The sequence below is a fragment of the Hemicordylus capensis genome, chromosome 4, assembly GCF_027244095.1.
Source record: "Hemicordylus capensis ecotype Gifberg chromosome 4, rHemCap1.1.pri, whole genome shotgun sequence".
NCBI classification, from domain to species: domain Eukaryota; kingdom Metazoa; phylum Chordata; class Lepidosauria; order Squamata; family Cordylidae; genus Hemicordylus; species Hemicordylus capensis.
Window position 1 is genome coordinate 281,557,635 of NC_069660.1, and position 24,291 is coordinate 281,581,925.

Sequence of the window (24,291 nt, forward strand, 5' to 3'; positions counted from 1 at the left end):
GTTGTTGAATTCCCATTATTCCCAGTGGCTGGGGATGATGGGAGTTGTAGTTCAGCAGCAGCTGGAGGGCCATGTTTGTCCACACCTGGCCTAGGCCATATTTTGCCAATAGCCGATTATATTTCAGTCTGCTGTCTCTTTAAGTTTCTATTCAATTCATGCAGGAAACTTTCTTTTGTCAACAATCAGTTGCAGTAAGTTTGGAGGCAAGTGTCAAACAGTACTTTGCAGAATTTGACCATATTATGCTGTTCTGTGTGGCAAAGAAAGAAAGAAAGAAAGAAAGAGAAAGAAAGAAAGGTGGAGAAAGCTTTTTTGGTTGAGAATTTATTTCTCAAAGCATTGGAATGTAACAGGCAAAACAAAAAGATAGGCTTGTCTTTGCAGGAATTATGCCTTTTCCATTTTTCTTCCATTTCACTGAGGCTATCTGAAAGCAAACAATGAGCAAAAATGTATTAAATTACTGCAAAGAAATCCAAATTTAAGAGAAGTTTAAATATTAAAATTTATAAATTACAACTTCACTCTTTAAATATGCACGAGATAATCCAGAACAAATGTTATAACAAGCTCTTCTGCTAAATCACTTATAAGAGGAGAACTGTCACTAACCCATTTTCACTAATACTTAGATACAAGAAAATCTTGATTGGTAATTCAAAATATTCACTTTGAGAGCTTCCAAGAACACTTAGGAAAGATGTGTCTCTGCCTACTGGTTAAAGGCTTCTCCCGCCCCCATCTCTTCCTATTTAATAACACAATGAAATTACCTGTATTCTGCTCCCAGCCCTTTCATTTGGATTACTGCTGAATTGTGTGCTATTTTAAAAGTGGAAGAACACAGAACAAAATTAACGCCTTTAAAACCAACCATATTGTGATCTTTTAAATAAATGGTTTCACTTCTGCCCTGTGGCAATATGTGGCTTGTAAACTTGAGATGTGCTACCTTTAGGCGGTCGGCAATTGCTTTCCAAACATTAGAGGAAGCAACATATGGTAGCACAATGCAGTCTTGAAACTGTTCTAAAGGTATACATTTCCCGCCTTGGCGGTACAAGTCCTGCTTTTAAATAAAACATAGAATCATATGGCTCACTTCTAAATGGTGAAACAAAAATTGCTGGCTCCATGACCACCTCCCTCCCAACATTAAGTGATCAGAGCAGAGACTTGCACATTTGCAAGTGCACTCCCGAAAAAGACACAGTCATGATTCCTTTTGAGCATATTCAAACGTCTCAAAACCAGATGGGAAGTACCACGACACACACAATTGTTGTTCTGGCTGCTGACACCAGCAGGATTGCATTAGTCATATTGAAATAGCATAAACTATAACATGGAATTTAGCTCAGTATTGGGGGAGAGGTGAATATTTTTTTCAAAGATAAATTTAAAGATTCTCTTATGACAGGTGAAGGTCATGATATGGATAATCTTTCTTGTGAGGGCGTTCCCATATGTATAGATTTATATATGTAGCATTGGCACTGCCAGGAGAGTTTTTATTTTGTTTTTTTATTTTCACATTTCTATCCTGCTTTTCCTCAAAGGAGCCCAGAGTGGTATACATGATTGTGTTTATCCCCACAACAACCCTGTGATATATGTTAGTTTGAGAGACTGGCCCAGTCACCCAGTTAGTTTCATGGCTAAATGGGGATTTGAACTTGGGTCTCCCCATTCCTAGTCCATTACATCACACTGGCTCCCGATGAATGAGTAACAGCCTAGTTGTTAGGCCTAATCCACAGAGCAATTTCATCTCCCTCCATCTTAGTAACCCTACCAAATTAATCAAGGACTTTAAACAACCACAACTTTGTCCACAATTTCACTCATAACATAAGCCCTCTTCAGACATTATGAATCCTAACTGTGAGCACCGTTCATGAGGGGGAAAGCAGGGAGGAAGTCCCCACCTGCCAAGGTTGTAGCTCATGGGATCACCAGCCATCAAGCTTACGGTGGCGCCCTGTTCATACAGCACCATAAGTGTGGTGATTGGGCATGAGGATAAGTGACAGCGGGATCTGAATGACAGTTGTGGTGCGGGACTTCCACCCTGCTTTCCGCCTCACAAGTGGCAATCACAGTTAGGATTTGTCTGAAGAGGGCTATTATTTTAAAAGGCTGTGGGAGGTGGAAATATTTCACATTTTAATGATATAACTTTAATACTAACTAAAATTTGGCTCCTTCTCTCCCAGGATTCTCTCATTCAGCAGCCCTTTTATGTGGTTGTATCAGAGAGAGAGGTTAGAAAGCACAGCCTAATCCATCAGTTCTGCTAGGACAAGCTACCATATGGCTCCTGCCTTATGAGAACTGTCTCCTCAGTGCCCATTCCATGTAGTCATTGTATAACTGGAAATTTTTGATATCTCATTATTATAGCAAGGGTAAATTTTATAGCTGATGTTTCACGAAGAGAGATGCGCGGGAAGTCCACTTCTGTTTATTATGTTTGTTATGAATGAATATTATTACTGTTAAAATCAATAAAAATTCAATTTGGGGGAAAAAAGAAATTTTTGATATCTCATTTGGGTGGTTTTTCTCTTCCCATCCCATCCTCCTTTATTTTGTAACATGTCTATTAGATTGTAAGCCTGTGGATGAAGCCCGTGTTGCTTTGTAGCCTGACATGCCTTGATGACAACTTCTTCTTTTAGAAGGTGGAGGAAGGAACAAGGGGATTGGCTATTCTTGACTTGATCTTCACCAGTAGGGAAGGATTCGTAAATGAGGTTAAACTAGTGGGAACGTTGTGGGAAAGTGATTGTGTAGTGCTGGAACTCTTGGTCTTACAGCAGGCCTGCTCAATGTTGACCACCCAGCTTTTTTTTTTTTTTACAACTCCCATAATCCCCAGCCGCAGTGGCCAATAGCTAGGGATTATAGGAGTTATACACCAGCATCTGCAGGAGGGCTGAAGTTTAGCTTACAGAAAGCGAAGGTGAGCATCATCAAACATGTACCTTGGATTTCAAGAAAGCTGCTTTTAATAAGCTCAGAGAAGCACTAGGTAGGATTCAATGACTAGATAAATTAATGTGGAAAGGAACCCAAGCTGGGAGTTCCCGAAGGAGAGTTAGAGAAGGTAAAGGCGGAGGCAACAGAAGGGGAGCCTCAGAAGCACTACCCATAGTGCTTGGTTAAATTGATTGGCCTCAATTGCCGAGGAAGGTGGCCTGTGGGATAAAGTGGACCCCAAGAATGCAGGAAAAGAATGTTCAGGTTAGCTAACCACCTTTGGAGTCTGCAATTAAAAATAAACCTGTCCAGCCAAGAACACAATCAGAAGGAAGTTTCACCTTTAGAAGATGCCAGGCAATGCCATTATTTTCAGTTCTAAAATGAAACTAAATCAGTACACCCTTAATCTTGCAAACAGATATTTTGGATCAGAATCTGAAAAATGTTCTAAAAATATTTACTAGCTGGCCCTGCGCAGAACATCTGTGCTCTCGTTCTCTGTTGCTCGCCCCCTCCCCAGACAATCCGACTCCCTGCCCTGCCTCCCCCCTCCTTAAGCCACCCCCTACCATCTGGGATGGCAACAGAGGGGCAAAATCCCCCACTCTCCCCCACAACTCACTCTCTCGCTCTCCCCCAACAACTCACTCACTCACTCCCCTCACAACTCACTCACTCAGCCTCCCCCAGCCACCTCCCCTTCCTAGGGAGAGCAGCAGCACTGTGGTGGCCTAGGTTGGCTCTTGCTGCCGGCCTCCATCGCATTGCCCTGCCGAGTCTTCTCGTGAGGAAGATGGCCGATTTGGGCAGGAGGGCACACTGAGGGTCGGCCTCCATTGCCCAGCTGAGTCTCATCGCAAGGAGAATCGCCAAGCCAGGGCTACCCTTCCAGCTTGCACTGACAGCCCTCGGTGCGCTCTTCTGCCCTGGCCATCCTCATCTCGAGGAGACTCAGCAGGGTGATGGATGCTGCTGCTCAATGTCTCTTCTTCTTCCTTCCTTGTCGCCACAGCGCCATCTCCTCCTCAGCTCTTCCTCCTCTTCCTCCTTCCTCCCCCTCAGCAGCTCCCCCTCCGCCTGCTGATTGAATTCTCTCTGCTGCCTACTAACTCCATGCCTTCTCTCTTCTCTGGCCAACTTTCGCTCACAACTCTCGTGAGATGTGTCACATTCCATTGGATATGCAACATATGCCCTAAGGCTTAGATAGATAGATAGATAGATAGATAGATAGATAGATAGATAGATAGATAGATAGATTCCTCCAATCAGGGCTGTTTGCTGAGGGACCTCCAAAATCTGGAGAGTGGGGGGGGAGAGAGAGGAGAGATGGGCTTGTATAGACCCTATATTATGATCATGATTCAAATGCATACACTAGGGAGTTATTTCTTCCTGTAGTGTCAGTGGGCTGATTTGGATGTTACCATCCCATGTGACTGAATGGGGGACACACCAAAGGTGTGCCTGACCTTCTGTCTTTTGTGGACATCCTGATGTCCTCCTGATGTGTTCCTTTAATGAGTGTGGGAGGTGGGAGAGTTCATCTAAATTGCTACTTGAAATTTGACCCAGATACTAGTTTAAATTAGTATTTGGGTTGCATATAGAGCAGTGATATGGATGAATCACCACCGTCCCAAAGAACATGTTGGGATGATGTCAGGACATCAGCAAAAAATGTCAGCATTGCCCTTTTAATTGTGTGAGCCCAAAAAGCAGTAATGGCCTAGTTATTCTTAGTAATGAACTGGCCTAGTAATTCTTGGCACTGCTTTGGAACAGTTTATGTTTGGATTTGTTGCTATTCTTTTTTTAAAACTGATATGTTTTTTATTGATGTTTAAAACAGCATGATATAGAATATTAATATTAACTGGATATTAATACAAGTTTGGACAATAGATCCAAACTAGCCACTGCTAAACCAGAGGTCCAGGCATCGAAACTCACTACAAACTGAAGGTACAAATCGGTGTCTGGGGAGGGAAACCACGGGTTCATTTTTATTTGTAACTGCAGTTGCCCGCATTCAGAAGTACACAAATTGAAACCAGAGGCCCCTTCAACTCCTCTTTTGTGTTACATGCGAATGTGGCCAAAATCACTTTCTTAACAAACTGTGATTTATCAAGCTGGATCTGGACATGCACTGTGCAGCATCTGGTAGGGAAACAAGCCACTTATTGTGCATGTTAGCATGACATTAAGACTGTTTCACTATTCCTTTTCAATTCACAGCAATCCCCATGTCTCAAAATGGCAGTCTATAAATGGATTCTGAGATAACTGTTACATTGGGATTTTATTAGGGATTTCACAGCTTGTCCCTATTTCTTGACACTCCAGAAACCTTTATCACTCTCTGGACACGTTTCTTCATCTGTTTTTAGGCATGCCCCCATCAACCAAATGTGGATCAGCAAAGAATATTTTACCAAGTCAAAACTGCAAACTGGCTGCATTTATTTATTTATTTTGAAATAAACCACAAATTTTCCTTGTTGAAAAAAATAATAATCAGGCAGAGAGATTGAAATTCCACACCACCCATCCTAAAAAAATAAAGTCTGCACAGCTGGCTTGAGATGAGTGACAAATCAGAAGTCAGAGTGGAACTTCCCGATCATCTGAGCCCTTGCCACCCGATTAGCAGAAGAAAAACAGGGCAGATGGAGGGAGACGCGGCAGTTCGGAGGGAACAGATGGCCACTGCGAACTTGATATATGAAATTAATAACACTTTCTCAAATACAATTAGTAGCAGGAAGACATTACCTGAATTTTCATAACTGTGAGCAAGCTGACATTAAATGAGGTTTTCAGATTAACAGTTGATATGGCATTGATATTTAGAGGGAAATAAAAACAATATATGGGAAATAACTATCTTTATGCTTTTTTGTACTTTGGTTAGAGATGAATGCCACATGAGCAGGCTGCCCTATAGAGTATAATTCCTCAGATATGTGGTTTTTGTTGCAAAGCTTGCATCGACTTTTTGCTATTTTGTAAGAAACCAGTGAATACAATGTTAATTTTTGACATTGCAAAAGTTGTAGTGCAAGGAGAATAGAGTTTTGATGTGGAAACAAAACATGATGTAAGCCCTGTCTATGATTTTCAAGAGAGGATGTCAAATACCAGTTTGAGATACCACATTGAGACCAAATCAGAAATTTGGTTTGGTCTCAATGTGGTATCTCAAACTGGTATGCGTAAATGACCCCCTGTGAGCCCTGGCATGACCCAGGGCCTCACAGAGGTCATTTGCACATGCGTGGTGGCCATTTTGTTTTTCCAAAATGTCCACTGTGCATGTGAAAATGACCTCTGTGAGGCCCTGGGTCATGCCAGGGCTTGCAGGGGTCATTTATGCATGCATGGTAGTGGCCAAAATGGCCGCTACCATGCACTACAGAGGCCCAAATGGGCCAAAAATGATCAATTTCCCAGACTGTGACAGTGACTTCAGAGGCTGGTGGGGGGAAGGGGAACGCTCGCAGACACACACACACACACACACCACGGCATACAGGAAGCCCCCAAAGGTGCTAAAGGTACTTTAAATTTGTTTTCAATTTTTTAAAAATATTCACGAACATGACCGGACTGGGGTGGGGGTTCAATGGGGGCCAGACTGGACTTGGCCAGTCTGGTTCGAGTCTGGTCTGGACTCGAACTGAACCAGGTTAGCCGGTTCTGTGCACACCCCTATGTCTACTTTGTATTTCTAGATTGTGAGCCCTTGGTGGGAGGGGGACCAGGGAACCACCACCTCCTCCTCCTCCTCCTCCTCCTCCTCCACCCACCAACCAAAGGAACATTTTCATTGAAAAGTGGTATATTATTATTAGTAGTACTACTACTAGTAGTAGTAGTAATATTAGTAGTAGAAATACTAGTAGTAGTAGCAGTAGCAGTAGTAGTTTGTGTGAGAGTCTGTTATTCAGAAGATGGGTCCCATGTGTACAAAATAAAAGCACTCTGTTGTTGGTTATAGACAAGGAAAGAGGTCCTGTGGGTCTTCCCTAGATGGCAGTGGGAAATGCATGCACTTGTGGAGCACTAAAGCATAGTTATAACTATTGCTTGCTTTTCAAAATCTTGTTCCTATCCTCCAATAGCTATGGATATCTTTTTACAGTTGAATGCAGGGTTCAAAAGTATATTATAGGAATTATAGGGAAACAAATTCCATTTTACATCATGTTTATCACTTTTGCTATAAAACCAACTATGATAAAGATAACGGGGCTTCCTCTGGAGACAATGCCTGTCTGGGTGGGCAGGCCTCTCTTTTTTTGCCAAGATGAAAGCCTGTGTATTCTACACAGTTAGTTTCAATATATGTACATTCATCAAACTTACTTTATGGCTTATAACCAAAGAGCAGAAAGAGAAAATGTATTAATGCTGTCTATGAATTCTTGTATCTATGGTAGAAGAAAACTTCCACAGGGCAGTGCCAGAATGTATCAGGGGTTGCACTATTCACAAGAAACGTTGTGAATAAGGAAGATACAGGTGGTAGCTTTTGAACTCTAGCTTTTGAACTCCATAAACCATTCAGATTCAGACAACATGGAAAATGCTCTACCTGATTTGGGCAGTAAGCCCAACTTCCAATGGCAGGGGTATAAGCCAATGTTGTTCATGTTGTCTGAACCTGCAATTGTTGGTGTATTCTGCCCAGTTTACAGATCAGAAACTGACATCTAACACTGACATCAGATTTTGGTTACAGATGGCTTCCAGACTGTAGCTTGGGCAGAACAAGCCGATGTTGGTGGGTTCTGACAACATGACCAAGTCTACGTATTGCACCCCTTGAAGCTGGTCTCATCACTGAACTCAGATTCAATGTTTTCTGTGTCATCCTTTAAAAGAGCTTGTAGAACATCTTAGGGCTGTGCACAATTGCAAATTTCAGATCAGATCAGACCTGATCCAATCCGGAATGACAGATGTCTGTTTTGGGTTCCTTGGACCTTCAGAATGTCGGGATTGGCTTTAGAACCCAATTATTAATCTGTGAAAATATGGGGAAAGTAAACAAAAAGCTGAAAAATGGTTAGAGAGTGAGCTCTGAAAGTCCACCCCCCCAGTAGGTAAAGATGGCCAGTCTCTGAGGCGGTTCCCACGATCAGTGGGAGCCACTTGGAGAGGGTTAGCTTCGCCCGTTCTCCCTGCAGAAAACCCAGCAGTCTGTTCCAGGCAGCCTAACCGGCCACCCATATGACTACTGGCTCCATTACGGAGCCAGTGGGGGCTGGGGGGATTGGAAGCCACGTGGCCTCCGGAAGCTCCAGCATGCCCTGCGCAAGTGCGCAGGGAATGCTGGAGAGACCCCCAAGCCAGGAGGCTGCTTTTAAGCCTCCCGGTCGGGGGCCTACTCATGAGATGACACAGCGTGAAGCTGCGCCACGGCAACTCACAATAGTAGAGCCCTGGTTAGCAGAGTGCTCGCTGTGCTAACCTGGGCTTAGAGGAGGGTTATTTAAGCGGGTGACCCGCTTAAGAACCACTGGGCTTGCAGCCAAGCCCGTGGTTCTCACGATGGGAGAAAATTAGCCTAGCCTCCGCTAGCCCGATTTTCTCCCATTGTGTGAATAGCCTCTCTATGTATCGAATTACAAGACAATTCGACCATCCACTGTTTTAATTTTTTTTTAAGTAACCTGGAAATTGTACTTATGGAGACTAGAGGAGGAAAAGTGATGACACATCCGAGAATCACAGAGGAAATAAATGCATGGCCAGGTGGGTAGGTGAGCAGATAGACAGGTAGATGGCAGAAGATGTCTCCCCGCCCCCCATGCCCAGCCATGATTGCGTAAAAAAAATTGGACTCCTGCTGCCATTTGGAGCTTTAAAATGCTTCAGGATTTCCCCAACGGTGTCAGAGAACTCTGACCCAAAATAGGCTTCACTATTTTGAATCCAGAATATCTCCAACACCCTCTGAAATGGCCAAAGTTGATCCATTTCTGAAATCCCCAATCTAACTTTGCACAGCCTTACAGAATTTGGCACAATGTCTTGCACAAGGGTAATAATAACCTTTCTGAATGTTGGCACGCTTTATTATTATTTATTTATTGTTTTTGTTGCCGGTCAACATTCAAATTAACCCCAGATTGGAGAAGCTGAGCAGACAGCTGAAGGACATTAAAGTGGATCTGATGTAGCCTATGGCTGGTTATAGGAGTGCTCTGCTCCAGATTTCAACTCCAGCTAATGCTCAGCTTGTGTATTTGTAAATAAACCAAATATTACAAAAACATCATAAGCCTCCAGTGATCAGTCCTCCAAAGGAAGCTAGAATCTAAGAAGGGATGCATACCGGGAGCTTCCTACCACTCAGGGGAGTGGGGGAGCATGTGAAAAAACATATAAGTAGCCTAGGAAGACATACATAATGTGAAGTGCAAATGAGATGACTTTGGATCCTCATGATTGTTATTTAGGATTATATTAAGCCAGCAAAACTGAAACACAATCCGACTGCAATTTATGTACTAATACATGAACACTAACATCATTCACATGAATAAATGCTACACAAGAGCATTGTTAAGCAGGAGAACTTTTAGATGGATAGTACCCAAAGAATTCATTTGAATAATTAGAAGATTTGCAAAAGCAAGAGTGTACTATAGAGATGCTGAGAGCTAGCCAGCCAGGCAGACAATAGGTAATGTAAATATAGCATAGATTTTTCGCAAACGTGAACAATACATTTGGTTGAAGAATCAGAATTTCTGTCATATATTTAGTTGTAATTTATCTAGAAGAGAATCTACTTTTCTGGTATTTTTTTTTTTAAAGTTGGGTTTGCTAAACACACATAAGCAAAAATATATGACTTAATTAACAATCCATTCCATGGTCTGGAATAAATAACGTCTTTCTAATCTATGCATGTTTAATTGGGGGTTGTGTGCAAAATGCTCTTGAAAGACACCCTGGGCTCAACTGACCTCTCATTGCTCTGTTTTTGAGTCAGAGCTGAAACAAAGCTGTGCTATGTTTCACAATGATGCCTGATATTTCCCTACTTCTGTATTTCATTTCCATTTCCATTTTTTCTTAGGCAAAAATGTCAAGATGAAAAGGTAATTTGCTTATCAATCACAGCATATATTTGTGTGAATATAACATATTGCATCAGTTTGCTGCCAGAAAACTGCAGCAGGAAGTTAAGATATCTGCTCATATCAGTGCAGGTGTGGCCCATGGTATCGTGGCACCCAAGACAAAGCACAAAATCTTGCCTTGCCTCATACCCCTGCTGAGGGCCAGCCCTACTTCAAAACCACTTGAAGTGGGGCTTCAAAACCAAAAGGCACTTTCAGAGTCCTTGCAAACTCTGAAAGTGCCTAGCGGGGCAAGCTGGAGGGAAGGTTGCCTCCTCTTCTCTCCTCGTGCTTACCAGCTATGCAAGGAATGTGAGGAGAGGCACTCCTTGCAATGTTTGCAGGAATTAGGGTCGCCATGTTCCCCAGAATTTAGGATATCCCCTGGATTTTGGCTCCTCCACCTGACTGCTAAATCCTACCCAGATTTACACAGATTTCAAATGCGCTGCCCGGATTTTACTCTGGATCCGATCACATGGGGGGGGGGTAGAGAAGGAGGGGAAAGCATACGAATCTGTCAAATAAATAAATAAATAAATAAATAAATAAATAAATAAATAAATGCAAATTAGTTGCTTCATAATTTGTATAATATGGCCACCCAGATTTCAGAAGCTTGAATATGGCAACCCTAGCAGGGATCATATCAGTCCCTGTGAAGGAATGACTCCTCTCCTTCCCTTTAAATTATTTTCTTTGTATTGCTTTGTTCTATGTTCTCTCTGGTTCTGTAAAGCTCTGCAGGGATTAAAAGACTACAGCCTCTGACTGACAGCTAAGGCTCAGGTTAAAAGTTGTGTTGGGGCTGGGTTTTGGAGGGAATGTATCTAGGTGATCTGGTTGGTTGTCTCTAGGGAGAGACAGAAGGTTCTGGCTACCTGAGGTAGGAATTATCCTGATTGGTTGATGTACACCTTGGGGGTGGGGGAGAAGTGAATAAAAGGAGAGAGTTGGAGAAGAGAAAGACCAAGAATGCTGTGAAAGACCAAGAGAAAGACCAAGAGAAAAGAGAGAAAGACCAAGAGAAAGAGCAAGAATGATGTGTGAACTGAGAAGCAGGAAGGTTGAAGACTAGCTGAGTAGGGTCAAGCTGATGCTGCTGAAAAAAATGGCAGTGAGGGAGCTGGGCTGACTGGCCTTAGTTTAGAAGGCTAGCAAGCTTGTTTAACTGCATTTCCCCCTATTTGTTCCTGTCCAGTTTTTATTTTTATTTTTTAAAATTATTTTATTACAATAGATTTATTCTTGTTTTCCCACTTTTTTTACCATTGTCTCTGTCTTTTGTTTTTTCTGACCCCATGCACACTTGCCCTGTTGTTTTACCACACTACTGAGTTTTTGTTATTTTTGAGTTACAATGTGGGAGTGGAAACAGTCAAAAAAAGAGCTAAAAATCCCAAACTGGTGGCAGCAGGTGTATCGACTGAGGGTTAGCTGATGCCAAGCCCTCACAGTTCTAAAGAGCTGCTCTGATGGAGATAGCAGGAAACATTTTACTGCCAAGTAATCTGCTGCCTGAGGTGACCGTCTCATTTTACCTCATGAAAGGGCCACCCCTGTATAAGTGTGAGCAGAGAAGTCCATCAGTCTTCTTGGAAAAATCGTTCTTTTCACCTCTCTTGGTTTTGCATTCAAAGAGTTAGGTATACTTCTTGTATACTGTACCGTATTTACCCAAATAGAAGATGGAGCTCGCCACACGAGCAGTGTGGAGAGCCTGCAGGGGGTTTTGCAGGGAGAGCGGGCTTGACCTGCTCTCCCCACACACGAGCAGGCAGCTCACCACAATTATCGGCCGCCCAAATGATTACCCAGCTGGGGCAGCAGGGATCGGGGGCCACCTGGACCCCGGAAGTCCCAGAATGCCCTTATCGAGTGCACAGGGCATTCTGGGGAGCTCCCTGATGCCGGAAGGCTTGTTGTAGCTGCCCTGTAAGGGTTCGTTCTACTTGTGAGTCACTCTGCGGTGACACACAACCAAACAGTTTTAGCGGAACCTCGTTTAACAGGCGATGCATTTAAGAGGGCTGGCTGGTTGCCTGGAGCTGCTGGCTCCCATTGCAGCACACGAGCAGCAGAAACCAGGCTGGGCTCCCTTAGCCCAGTTTCTGCTGCTCATGAGAATAGCCTCTATGACTCTGAATGTAAGATGATGCCTTAAAAGATAAAGGTTAAATACAGGTTTTACCTGTAGCTTTCCAAAAGAAAACAGATTCTGAGGCTATCCTGATGATCAGGCGAAATCGGGCTAGGAGATCCTAGCTCAATTTTGCCTCACTGTGTGAGCCACTGGGCTTGCAGACGGTTAACCCGCCTAACTACCCCTCCCCTTAAACCGGGTTTGTGGAGTGAGTGCTCTGCAAACCTGGTTTTCAAAATCGTGAGTACCCGCGGCGTGGCTCCGCGCCACGGCTGCTCATGAGTAGACCCCCAGCTGGGAGGCTTAAAAGCAGCCTCCCAGCTCGGGGGTCTCTCCAGTATGCCCTGCATGCTTGCGCAGGGCATACTGGAGCTTCTGGGGGCCATATGGCTCCCGATCCTCCCAACCCCCACTGGCTCTGTCACGGAGCCGGTAGCCTTGTGGGCGGCCACTGCAGCTGCCCAGAGCAGACTGTCTGTTCGTCTGCGAGGAGAGTGGGCTTAGCCTGTTCTCCTTGCAAACCCCCTAGAGCCTCTCTGCATTCAACATGATACCCCTATACTTAACAGGAAAGAATGGGTGGGGGGAGAAACATTATCTTGGATTCAGGTAAATACAGTATGTACCCCTACTGTGTACGCTGTAATGTCTGAGTGTACAGTATAAATCTGTTTGCTTTATCATGTCTACACAGCATGTACATATTGCTGGACCTAAGAACAATTTCAGGTAACATGTAAAACTGTAACATGTAACATGTAAAACATCCAACCCAAATCTTTAGTCAAGCATCTATTTCTCCATGGAGCTAGGGGTGGAACAAAGATATAAAACAGAGATGACTTTGAGTAACCTCACAATGCAATATTCTGAGAAAATGCAGCAGATGGGCAATTAGTTATAAATGAATCTGAGCGCTTTTCTTGAAAATCATGCCTACAAGATCTGTGAAATAGCCCTTATTTTTTTTAATTTGAGTTAAAGAAGATGCCACACAGGCTTATGGCTTCTGTAAGTGGTAACCAGGTCAGAATCAACTTTTGCCATGGAAGACTCTGCTTATTACAATCAAGACAGGAAAAATTTGGCCTGAGGCTGCAATTATTAAAACCACCTGATATGGATGCAATGTTTTAATTTCATTCATTCACTCATTTATTTTCATTTTTATGCTTTGTTAGACCACAGGAAGAGCATTTTTCTATGGCCAGATTGACCATTCTGCTTGGCAATGGTTTTAGGATAAACTAGGCTTTGGGGCCTATGATGGCAAAATTATACCTTCTCTGCCATCTCTACTGTGATCTGTTTTTTTTAAAGACAGTTTCAAACAGTTTCCAAATGTCCAAGGGTGTTCTTTTGGGGGCACACCGAAAGGCACGACCAAGCACATCTTGGGAAAGTGCATCTTTCCCAGTTTAGATTGAGTTCTACTTCAAAGGCGTTTTCAAGGGATGTGGCATTTCAAAAGGATGAGCATAAACCACAGAAAGTTCTGTATGATTCATTTTTAATATAAGTAGTTTCATTAAAAACAGCAAGATACAAATTTTGCAGGTATCGGTTACGCAAGTTCTACGCACAATATAACTGACCAATTGATTTATATGTTGAAAGGGGTGACAAATTGGGTTATAGGTTATTAGTGGTTTGAATGATTCTGACCAATCATTATTAAGACAAACAAAGAGACAAAATTGAGGGGGGTAATGTCAAAAACAGGATATAAAGGAGGGAGGAGAGCAACCACAGGCGAGACAGGAAACAGAGAAAGTATGAAGACAGATAACTTTTGATTTTCAACAGCCAAATTTCTGATTGATGCTTAGAACACAGTGCCTGAACCCTGAAATCACTTGTTTGTGGGTTTTCATGGGTCTTGGAGGAACAGAACAAGCCAAGCAAAAGGCAAAGTACCTAGACTTTTGAATGCTCTTTTCCCCTGTGGGAGGTGGGAATTCTGATGTGCCAATCTCTTACAGCTTCTTGGAAGCTTTGCAAGGAGTGTAAAGAGAGACACTTCTTAAAAAGTTTTCAAGAGTCAGATCATTCTTCAAGAGCTGCTCTGATGGTGATGGTACCACAATAACCTGCTGCTTGAGGTGACTACCTCACCTTTCCTCATGGAAGGGCCACCCCTGTCTCTGTAACATTGGTGGCTTTCTATTTTGTAGAGCTTGTATCCTTGTAGAACTCTTGAACCAAGATGATCAGCCAGTTCATTTTGTGCAACATCTATTTTTGATAGGATGAAGATTGCTGCCTTCTTCCACAATTATGAACATACACACTTGCATTTCTAGCCACGTAACACTGACATGTGTCTGGCATTGGAGGCTAGGGGAAACATCCCCCAAACCTGCAATCTTCAAAGGTGAAAAACACAAAACAAGCTAAGTCAGTTTAAGGGTTATGTGTGGCTGCCATTGTATCATAAAAACTTCAGATACAGTAGAGCTGTGTAAAGCTGTGAGAATTTGGCCACTCTAGGACTTTCATAAGGCTTGCACTCTATTGTGAACCTTTAGGTATGTTTGTTGAACTGTATCCCTGGAGATTCAGTTTGACTCTGGACTTTGAGATTATTGAACACCAGGGCAAGGCAGGAACCAGAACACATTGCTAACTGAATGGCACTTACCAACTGGTAAAGAAAGAGAGGCATGGAAAATACCAGTGAATGCTATCATCATCATGCATCTTATTTCCCCCAAACTCAGGAATTATTTATTTGTTTGTTTGTTTTATTTACCATTATTTATGTATTTATTTATTTATTTTTATTTTTATTTTTTATTTTACAGTATATAAAATATTTCTATACCGCCCAAAACTTGTGTCTCTGGGTGGTTTACAATGAAAATAATTTAAAACATCAAATCAGTTAATAATTAAAATCATTTAAAACATTAAAGAACATTTAAAACATTTAAAACCCAGTATTAATTTTTAAAAGAACAACTATTGAAGTTTTTTAAAAAACGGAAGGTATGCCTAATTCAGAAACAGATGAATGGCTGCAAGCAGGAAAGGAAGAGATTGGATCACTCCATAAGAACAAAACATGGACTCTTGTAGAGCTACCTGAAGGTAGGGACGCAATAGGATGCAAGTTGGGTTTTACAACCAAATGGAATGCAGAGGGAGATATCCAGCAACATAAAGCAAGACTGGTTACCAAAGGATATGCACAAAAATATGGAGAGGATTATGAGGAAACATTTGCAACTCTGGTCAAATATACATCTGATACTTACAACTGCTGCATCAAGAAGAATGAAATACATCATCTGGATATTAAGACAACATTTCTGTATGGTGACATTAAAGAGGAGATATATATGGTGACATTAAAGAGGATGTGTGTGTGTGTGTGTGTGTGTGTGTGTGTGCGTGCGTGCATGCATGCAGGACTGGGAAATGCCAGCCCCCTGGACCAAGGACTGCATAGTGACATTTCCTTGGAGCGTTTTGCCCACACACCACCTGATGAGGTCTCCGGCATGGGCCACCCCAACTCCCTGTGGACCACCAGCCCATGAGGTGGTAGGGTAAGAAGCGAGTTCCTGCCACCACATGCGTGGGAAGCAACATCACGCGGTAGAGGATAAACCAGGGGAGTTATCAGGTCTCCTGACAAGGGAGGTGTGGGTTTTGGGAGGTGGTGTTTGTGGCCAGTGCACAAACACCTTCTGTTGCAACTCTGGCTGGGACAATGAGTCCCGGCTTCCAGAGATCCGCACTGCTCCATGTGCGTGGCGGCACGCCAAAAGGAAAAAAACCAGCAATTATCTTGGAGGAAAGTAGGTTCCACCCTGCCTTCCCCACCTCCCAGCTCACCCACCTTCCCTGCCTCACAGTTGTGAGTATAGCCATAATAAAAAATTAAGATGTTATTTCTGCAACTAAGGTTATATAAGGAAGTTGATTAATTCCTTATAAATAAAGGAATTACTCTGCAACATGGGCCACAATATTTTAAGCACTTCTGTACTGGCAGGGTATGGCCTTTGGTTGAGTTTGCTTAGGGTGTGTGTGTGTGTGTGTGTGTGTGTAGATAGAGAGATTATTTTTAAAGCTGCCAACAGAACTCTACCCAAGTATTATCTGGATCTTGGAAGTATGCAATTAATCATACTTTGTTAAATGTTGTTGCTGATTTGCAAAACAAAAATAATGTTTATTTTGTTAACTAACAGTAAATTCATATGCATATGTATGTGTGTGTGTATTCTGGTTTGTTCGACCAGGCATTGTCCAGAAGAGCATTAACCAGTTCCAAGCAGTGCAGACACAAATTCCTTTCATTCACCAACAAATAAAGAGTTTTGACAACCCTTCCTTGGGAGTCAGAAGCAACTCAAACAAGTGGGCATGGGATGGAGGGAGAGATTACACTGTGTGATGGAAAACACACCCACACCCACCCCTCCCCAAGAAGGACTAAAGAAAGCAACAGGGCCGCTTGAGCAGACAGGGAGACTGCTATCAGAATTAAACTAGACAGAATCCAGATCCCCCTTGCATTCCTCTACCTGTTTCTTCTCAATGTCACAATTGGTGTACACACTGATACAAAACATGTCCAACAAGTATTCCAGTAACTCTTTGAGACCACCGGGGCAAAGCTAAAAAAGAAAAGAAAAGAAAGAAAATCCAAACCAGGCTTGACACTTAACCAAGGCAATATGCCAAACTTATAACATCTGGAAAAGGATTCTGGAGGAGAGAAAAAATAATCAAGGCTAGGATTTTAACTCACCTTATATGTTCCATTCTGCTTGATTATGTAGAACCTCCAATAGAGTTCTTTAAAGGGAACATTTTTATTTGTTTAAAAGATTTATAACCTGCCTTTCTAACACTTGAGCTGGCTTCCAACAAAACAAAGCAATAAAAATAAAACCACTAGAGAAGAATAACTACAATTAGAATCAATGGCCAAAATCATCATCATCAACAACAACAACAACTGCAGTAACCTGGGCCCACTATGCCCACTCAGCAGCCATAGGCCTTCCAGAAGAGGTAGAGTATAAAATTTTCACCCTTCCTGAAAAGCTACAAGCTTGGAAGAACTCCAACGTTTATTCAGGAGGTTATTCAGCAATTGCAGCAAAGGCCCTGTTTCTTATTACAGATGTCCCCATCGCACATAGTGTATGGACTAGCTTTGCCAATTCTGAATGAAGCTACCCCCAGATAATCCCCCCCCCCAATATTTTTCTCAAGCTTAAGCCAGGATTGCTTTCACAATCTTTGAGTTGATTTCATATTTGATTTTCAGGATTTATTTCACAATCTTTACATCTCCAGAAGTGCTTTCAAAAGTTTCCTGACTGGGCTGGCAATACTAGTATGGACTAGGGGCATAGCAAGGTTTGAGTGGGCCCTGGGACAAAAGTAAGGATGAGCTCCTGCCCCGCCCCCTACCCTGCATCCTTGCTGCAGAAGAAACATAAAGACATGGTGAAAAGCAAAACATCTTGGCACACCTTTTCTCTTGCTCCTGTGCATATAATATCACACACACCGTGTGCACAGACACTTTCACTTGTACATTTTCATTCCCTGGCTCAGATTTTAAAGACAGACAGACAGACAGACAGATATCTACATATATTAGATAGATATCTACATACATTAGGGGTGTGCACGGAACTGGCTGGCCCAGTAGGGTTGGAGTCTGGACCGGACTCGAACTGGACTGGGCCAGTTTGGTCCAGCACCCCTTCAAACAACCCCCACTTTGGCTCGGTCCAGTGGGGTTCGCTGACTTTTTAATTTTTTTTTTTTAAATAAACCCTTACCCCCTTCAGGGAAGTTGTTCAAGGTGACAGAGTGTGTGTGTGTGTCTGTGGAGGTTCCCCCTCCCCCCACCGGCCTCCCTTACAGCCCAAACCAGCCCATTTGTCTGGCTCTTTGGCCTGTTCGGGACTCCCCCCTGCAGTGCGGCAGCCATTTTGGAGGCCGCCATGCCTGCAATTGGTCTCTGCATGACCCAGGCCATACAGAGGCAAATTGCGGAGGCACGGCAGCTTCCAAAACGACCACTGCACCAGAGGGGGAAGGTCTGAATGGCCTGAAGAGCCGGCCGAATGGGCCAGTTTGGGCTGTAAGGGAGGCCGGTGGGAGGAGGGGGAACCTCCGTGGACCTCCCCTCCGCCGCCTCCAACAACTCCTCTGAAGGGGGTAAGGTAAATAATAATAATAATAATAATAATAATAATAATAATAATAATTATTATTATTATTATTATTATTATTTTATTATTTAAAAGGCCTGCAGACCCCCCAAACAGTCAGGGGGTGTTCGGTCCAGGGTCTGACCGAACAGTGGAGGGTTTGGTTCGACCTCGAACCATTGAACCGAACAGGTTCTACATTGAACACGTGCAATGTCAAACCTGTTTGCACATCCCTAACATATATACCTCCTGGAGAGGTTTTGTCTTGTTTGAAGTTGAAATAAATCCTCCAGTTCAGAGCCAACAGCATACCAGCAAGCTTGGGGCTGGGAAGGGGAGAATGAAGGGTAAGCTGTTGCCTAGACAGAGCCCCAGGGACATTTGTCCACCACCTTTTTTCAGTTGTACCTAGGACTTTGGTATGGACCATTCCAGAGACCATAGACTTCCTCTGTGACAAACTACCAAGCTCCACCAGCTGTGACCAAGCTTAATCCTCATCAAAGACTCCTGAGGAAAGTTAGTGGTCATGGGATAAGGGGAGAAGTACATGTGTGGATTGCTAACTGGTTGAAAGACAGGAAACAGAGGGTAGGTGAAAATGGAGTTTTCGCAATAGAGGGAAGTAAGAAGTGGGGTCCCTCCGGGATCTTACTGGGACCGGTGCTTGTTAATTTATTCATCAATGATATGCAGGGGTAAGAAGCGAGGTAAGAAGCAGGGGTATGCAGCGAGGTGGCCAAATTTGCAGATGATACCAAACTCTTTCGAGTAGTTAAATCCAAAACAGACTGTGAGGAGCTCCAAAAGGATCTCTCCAAGCTGGTTGAGTGGGTAACAAAGTGGCAAATGTGGTTCAGTGTTGGCAAGTGTAAAGTGATGCACATTGGGACGAAAAACCCCAACTTCAAGTATACACTGATGGGATCTGAGCTGTCAGTGACTGACCAGGAAAGGGATCTTGGGGTCATGGTGGACAGCTCGTTGAAAGTGTCGACTCAATGTGTGGCAGCTGTGAAAAAGGCCAATTTCATGCTAGGGCTCATTAGGAAGAGGATTGAAAATAAAACGGATAATATTATAATGTCTTTATTCAAAACTATGATGCGACCACACATGGAGTATTGCATACAATTCTGTTCACCACATCTAAAAAAGGACATTGTTGAACTGGAAAAGGTACAGAAGAGGGCAACCAAGATGATCAGGGGCCTAGAGCACCTTCCTTATGAGGCAAGACTGCTATACCTGGGGCTTTTAGTTTAGAAAAAAAGACAACTGCAGGGAGACATGATAGAGGTCTATAAAATCATGCATGGAGTGAAGAAAGTGGATAGAGAGAAATTCTTCTCCCTCATATAACATTAGAACCAGGTGTCATCCCATGAAATTGATTGCCGGGAAATCTAGGACCAACAAACAGAAGTACTTTTTCACACAACACATAATCCACTTGTGGAATTCTCTGCCACAAGATGTGGTGACAGCCAACAACCTGGATGGCTTTAAGAAGGGTTTGGATAACTTCAAGGAGGAGAGGTCTATCAACGGCTACAAGTCATAGGGCTCCAGCCTCAAAGGCAGGATGCCTCTGAGTACCTCAGTGTCTAGTATCAGCATATATCAGCAGAGCTAAAGGTCTTTTTTCATCTGGACTAAACTGCATGATATTGACAACTACAAATGAAAGTGATAAGCATTTGTAAACTGGCCCAGCAGAAAACCATGACTGGTTGAGAAATCTCACCCCTCCCATTTGTTAAGTAAATGCAACACCAAATAAACGTTGCTCTGAAAAGAAGGCAAAAATATTGGATATAGGAACATCAGAAGCTGCCTTATTCTGAGTCAGACCACTGGTCCATCTAGATCAGCATTGTCTACATGGAATGGAAGTGGCTCTCCATGGTTTCAGGCAGAAGTCTCTCCCAACCTTACTTGGCAATGCTAGGAATTGAATCTGGGATGTTTTGCAGGTAAGCAGATGCTCTCCCACTGAGCTACAGCCCTGTCCACTAAGGAGGATATTTTACAGGAGACCATGCTCACATGTAGCACCCATCTAAATGCAAACCAAGGCAAATCCTACTTAGCAAAGGAGACAATTCATGCTCACTACCACAAGGCTGGCTCTCCACCCTAATATGGAACATTTGAAGATCAAGGAGACCTTCATGATTGCAGGATATTTATAAGAACATTAGGAAATAATTCTGACCTCACTCTCTCGTCATGGCTGGCTCACCGGTCTCAGCTGGTGCAAGATGAACCATGCCATAGAGGCCACTTGGGCCTTCAAATATAAGTTTGGATTGTAGCTCAGTGGTAGAGCATTTGCTTGGCATTGAGAAGGTCCCAGGTTTAATCCCTCATGGAGGAAAATTCCACGGAGCCACTGTTAGAGTCAGCTCTACTGAGTGAGATGGACCCATGTTTTGACTCCCTATATGGCAGCTTCCTTTGTTCCTATGCACCCCTAGATTTCAAATTTGAGCTTTCAAAGGGGGTGCAAACCTGTCCAAAATAGCCTGACTCTTGGCTCAGAGAAACCATCCATTTGGAGCACTTTTGTTTTTTTCTGAATGAAGCTACAATACATTGGTCCATTACATTACAGATGGCATTATTATTGCTTCTAAAACAGAATTTTAGTTTTTGTTTGAACCGGTGACAGATATGCTGTACCTGCCTATTGCTTAAATCCCAAAGGGTCAAAATCTGTCTGCTCTCCTGCTTCTCCTCCTTCACCTCTAAAGCCATATTTCTTTGTGCTTTGAAATCAGGGGCGATTTTCTAGTTATAATTAAAATTGCTCAATAACAGCCAGGCATGTGGTAGCAAGAAGAATCCTCAGACCTTCTTCCCTACCTCTCTGCCTTCTGTGTGCTTGCTGTCTGGCCCATATGCTGTCTTCCTATACATGCCGTGGAGGGCAGCAGATGGGCAATAATCATGCAAAAAAAAAAAAAAGGCAATTGGAGACCATGTGGAAGGGAAATACAGCTCTGTGGCTGCACATCCTGGCAAAACAAAGGCACTGCTAGTCTTCAACTGTGCTTACACTACAGAATCACCAGGTGTTAAAATGGGCATATGGACTACCAAAGGAAGAAGAGTCCGGGCACAGGCAAAGGCACATTATGCAGGTTGTATCTATTAGCAAACATCACTATATACAACAGAATGAACATCAAAAGTTACCTTTGCTCTAAGCAGTAATAAGCATCTTCTGTTCTGTGGGTTGTTTGCTCCGAGTGCCTGAAACTCATCACTCTCTGAGGCTCTACACAAGTGAACCCTCACAGGGTTCGGTGGGGAGCCCGCTCTCCCTGCACACAAGCAGTTGCTCATTGCTGGATGGCCAGATCGGCCGCCCAGACGAGCAGCAGCTTCAGTTGGGCATTCCCGTGCCTGGCCGCTGCTCACCAAGGAGATAAGGGGGAAGGGGAGCGCTGCCACATGGTGCCGCAGCCCCCGGAGCCCCAGGAAGGCACCATGCGAGTGTGTGGTGCCTTCCTGGGGTCCCCCTCCCCTCTCTCCCAGCCCGAGTGTGTCAGCCCGAGTGTGTTTTTTCGATTGGCTGAGACACAATTGAAAAAACAAGGTTAACAGAGCGCTCACTCTGTTAACCAAGTATAAGGGGAGGTGTGGTTAGGTGGGCGGGCTCTTCCACAAGCCTGGTGGTTCAGACGATCACTGGAGACCGGGCTGGACAACCTTAGCCCGGTCTCCAGTGATCGTGGGAATAGCCTCACTACTAGCTATATTAAAATATCAAAATCCTTTTCTTAGAATGAGAGTTAAGATGCTTACAGTTTCCACTCCTGTTTTAATCAGTATGGCAACTGCAAGTTAAGGTGATCACCTTAGCTTCTGTGTCATGTATGCAGTTGCAGTCTCATCTATCACATTCTCCAGAATTTCTGTGTCAAAATACTTCACCTCTTTTGACATTCAGACCACGTGGCACCCTCCTTAAATCTCTGTTCTGACTTCCAATCCGCCTCTGGATTCAGCAAAAGCTCCCTGAAGGCCCTCCATGGCCTTGCCCCCTTATTCCTGTACAGAACTTGGCATATTAAAAGAGTTATCATATTTATACCCCTACCCATGATCTTCACTACTGCAGCTTTTCCACCCCCAGCCATCCAAAGATCTTTCACTCTGGCCATATTCTCATAACAGGAACAATCACAGCCAAAGAGTTAACTGTGATCAGCAAGCCCCGCATGCTCCACGGAGTGTCATGAGAACCCGGAATATGCAAGCGATCTGGGTTAAATCATTGCACATAAACAGCATTTAACCAGGAACATTAACCAGTTTCTGATCTCTCTATCGGGAAAGATCCCTGGTTATTGGTCCCAATTAAATGCTGGTTAACTGCTGCAATTTAACTGGGATTGTCCAGAGATTCTGGGTTCTCTTCAGGAGCATGTGGGGCTGGTTGCTTGCAGTTAATTCTTTGACTATGATAACACCCTCAAACAACTCTGCCCTTCTTTCCTTGCTATCTCTAATGCTTGGAATAACCTCTCAAAATACCTGCATGATGATACCTCTCTAACTTCCTTCAAATCCCTCCTCAGTCCTTTTGTACTTCATAAACTGTCACACACACAAATAATGTTATATAACATTATAATTAATAACAATTTCAAAAGCTTTGCAGGGCTTTGGAGTTATCTCTCTCTCAGCACATTTCCGCTATTGCCTTCAGAAATGTCAGGGATCCAAAGAGGCTTGAAGGCATGTCCAAACCCAAGCACACAAAGGCTTACCTATTCCTTTCCCTTCCTCTGCTCTTCATGTTATATGGTAAGCTGTGGTCTAACAAGCTACCTAGAGTTGGGTGCTACTGTGCTACTCAGATGGCACAGAGGGCTATGATTGGGACTCCCAAACCTACTTTATATTTGAAACATTCTGGGCAGCTTTAGGCTCTTGGCCAATATGTCTATAGTGCAAATATATACAGACACTCATTATATATGCATGCTCATCATTAGCCCAGGGATTCTCAAATCTGCAGAAGTTGTTGGACAACAGATCTCTTTGACATTTGTGGTTAAGGGTAATGGGAGTTGTAGTCCAGCATCTGTGGTCTAACAATAAGTTTGATTATTGCAATGAGTTTTATTGCATTAGCCCTATTAAGACATTAAAATGTACTTGTTAAGAGGTATCTGTAAACATCTACGTTTGTTTGTGTACACATCTACATGTGTTTGTGTGAATGATTGCACATGGGTTCATTTTAAAAGTGAACCTGGATACAGGCCCCCTCAAAGGCAGGGTAGAGGGTACAGGTGGTATATTTACATAATGGGCCAGTTCGAATGGACTTTATTATGTGTGCTTGGGCAGGGTCAAACCAGACTAATGGATTAATGTGGGAATAACAGCACATGGATATAAATCTCAGTGTGTGCACACTGTACAGAGATAGTAAGGTCATTCACATTTCCACTGTGTATGGGACTGGAGAGGGCGGGGGGGAAGCAGGTAGCAGCTACCTTCCCCCCAGATGGCCATCCTTGTTCTTTAGCTGTGCCACTCATGCACCCACACGGGCCGCACTGCAGCAAGTGGCACGGCCATCTGGAGTGATGCCCAATGCAACAGTGAGCATGTTGCATTGGGCAATTTCCCTGCTCTTGGGTGCTCTAGCCACCCAGCTCTATGAATGCTTGGGCTGCAAAGAGCCCAAGAATTCATACGACTAGGGCCTGGGATAGAAGGACATGCTCACGTCCTTCTACCTCAGTATAAAGTAAAGTTGTGCTGTCGAGTAGGTGTTGACTCCTGGCAACCACAGAGCCATGTGGTTTTC

At 43.5% G+C, this 24,291-nt stretch overlaps 1 long non-coding RNA gene across 1 annotated transcript in view; it reads right to left on the reverse strand.

Moving 5' to 3' along the window:
* Positions 1 to 305: 305 nt before the first annotated feature.
* LOC128322094 (uncharacterized) overlaps positions 306 to 24,291 on the reverse strand; it is a 118,478-nt gene continuing 94,492 nt past the window's right edge. Inside the window, exon 3 of the long non-coding RNA XR_008305519.1 lies at positions 306 to 430. This is a non-coding gene — a long non-coding RNA (uncharacterized LOC128322094). The remainder of the gene's footprint in view (positions 431 to 24,291) is intronic.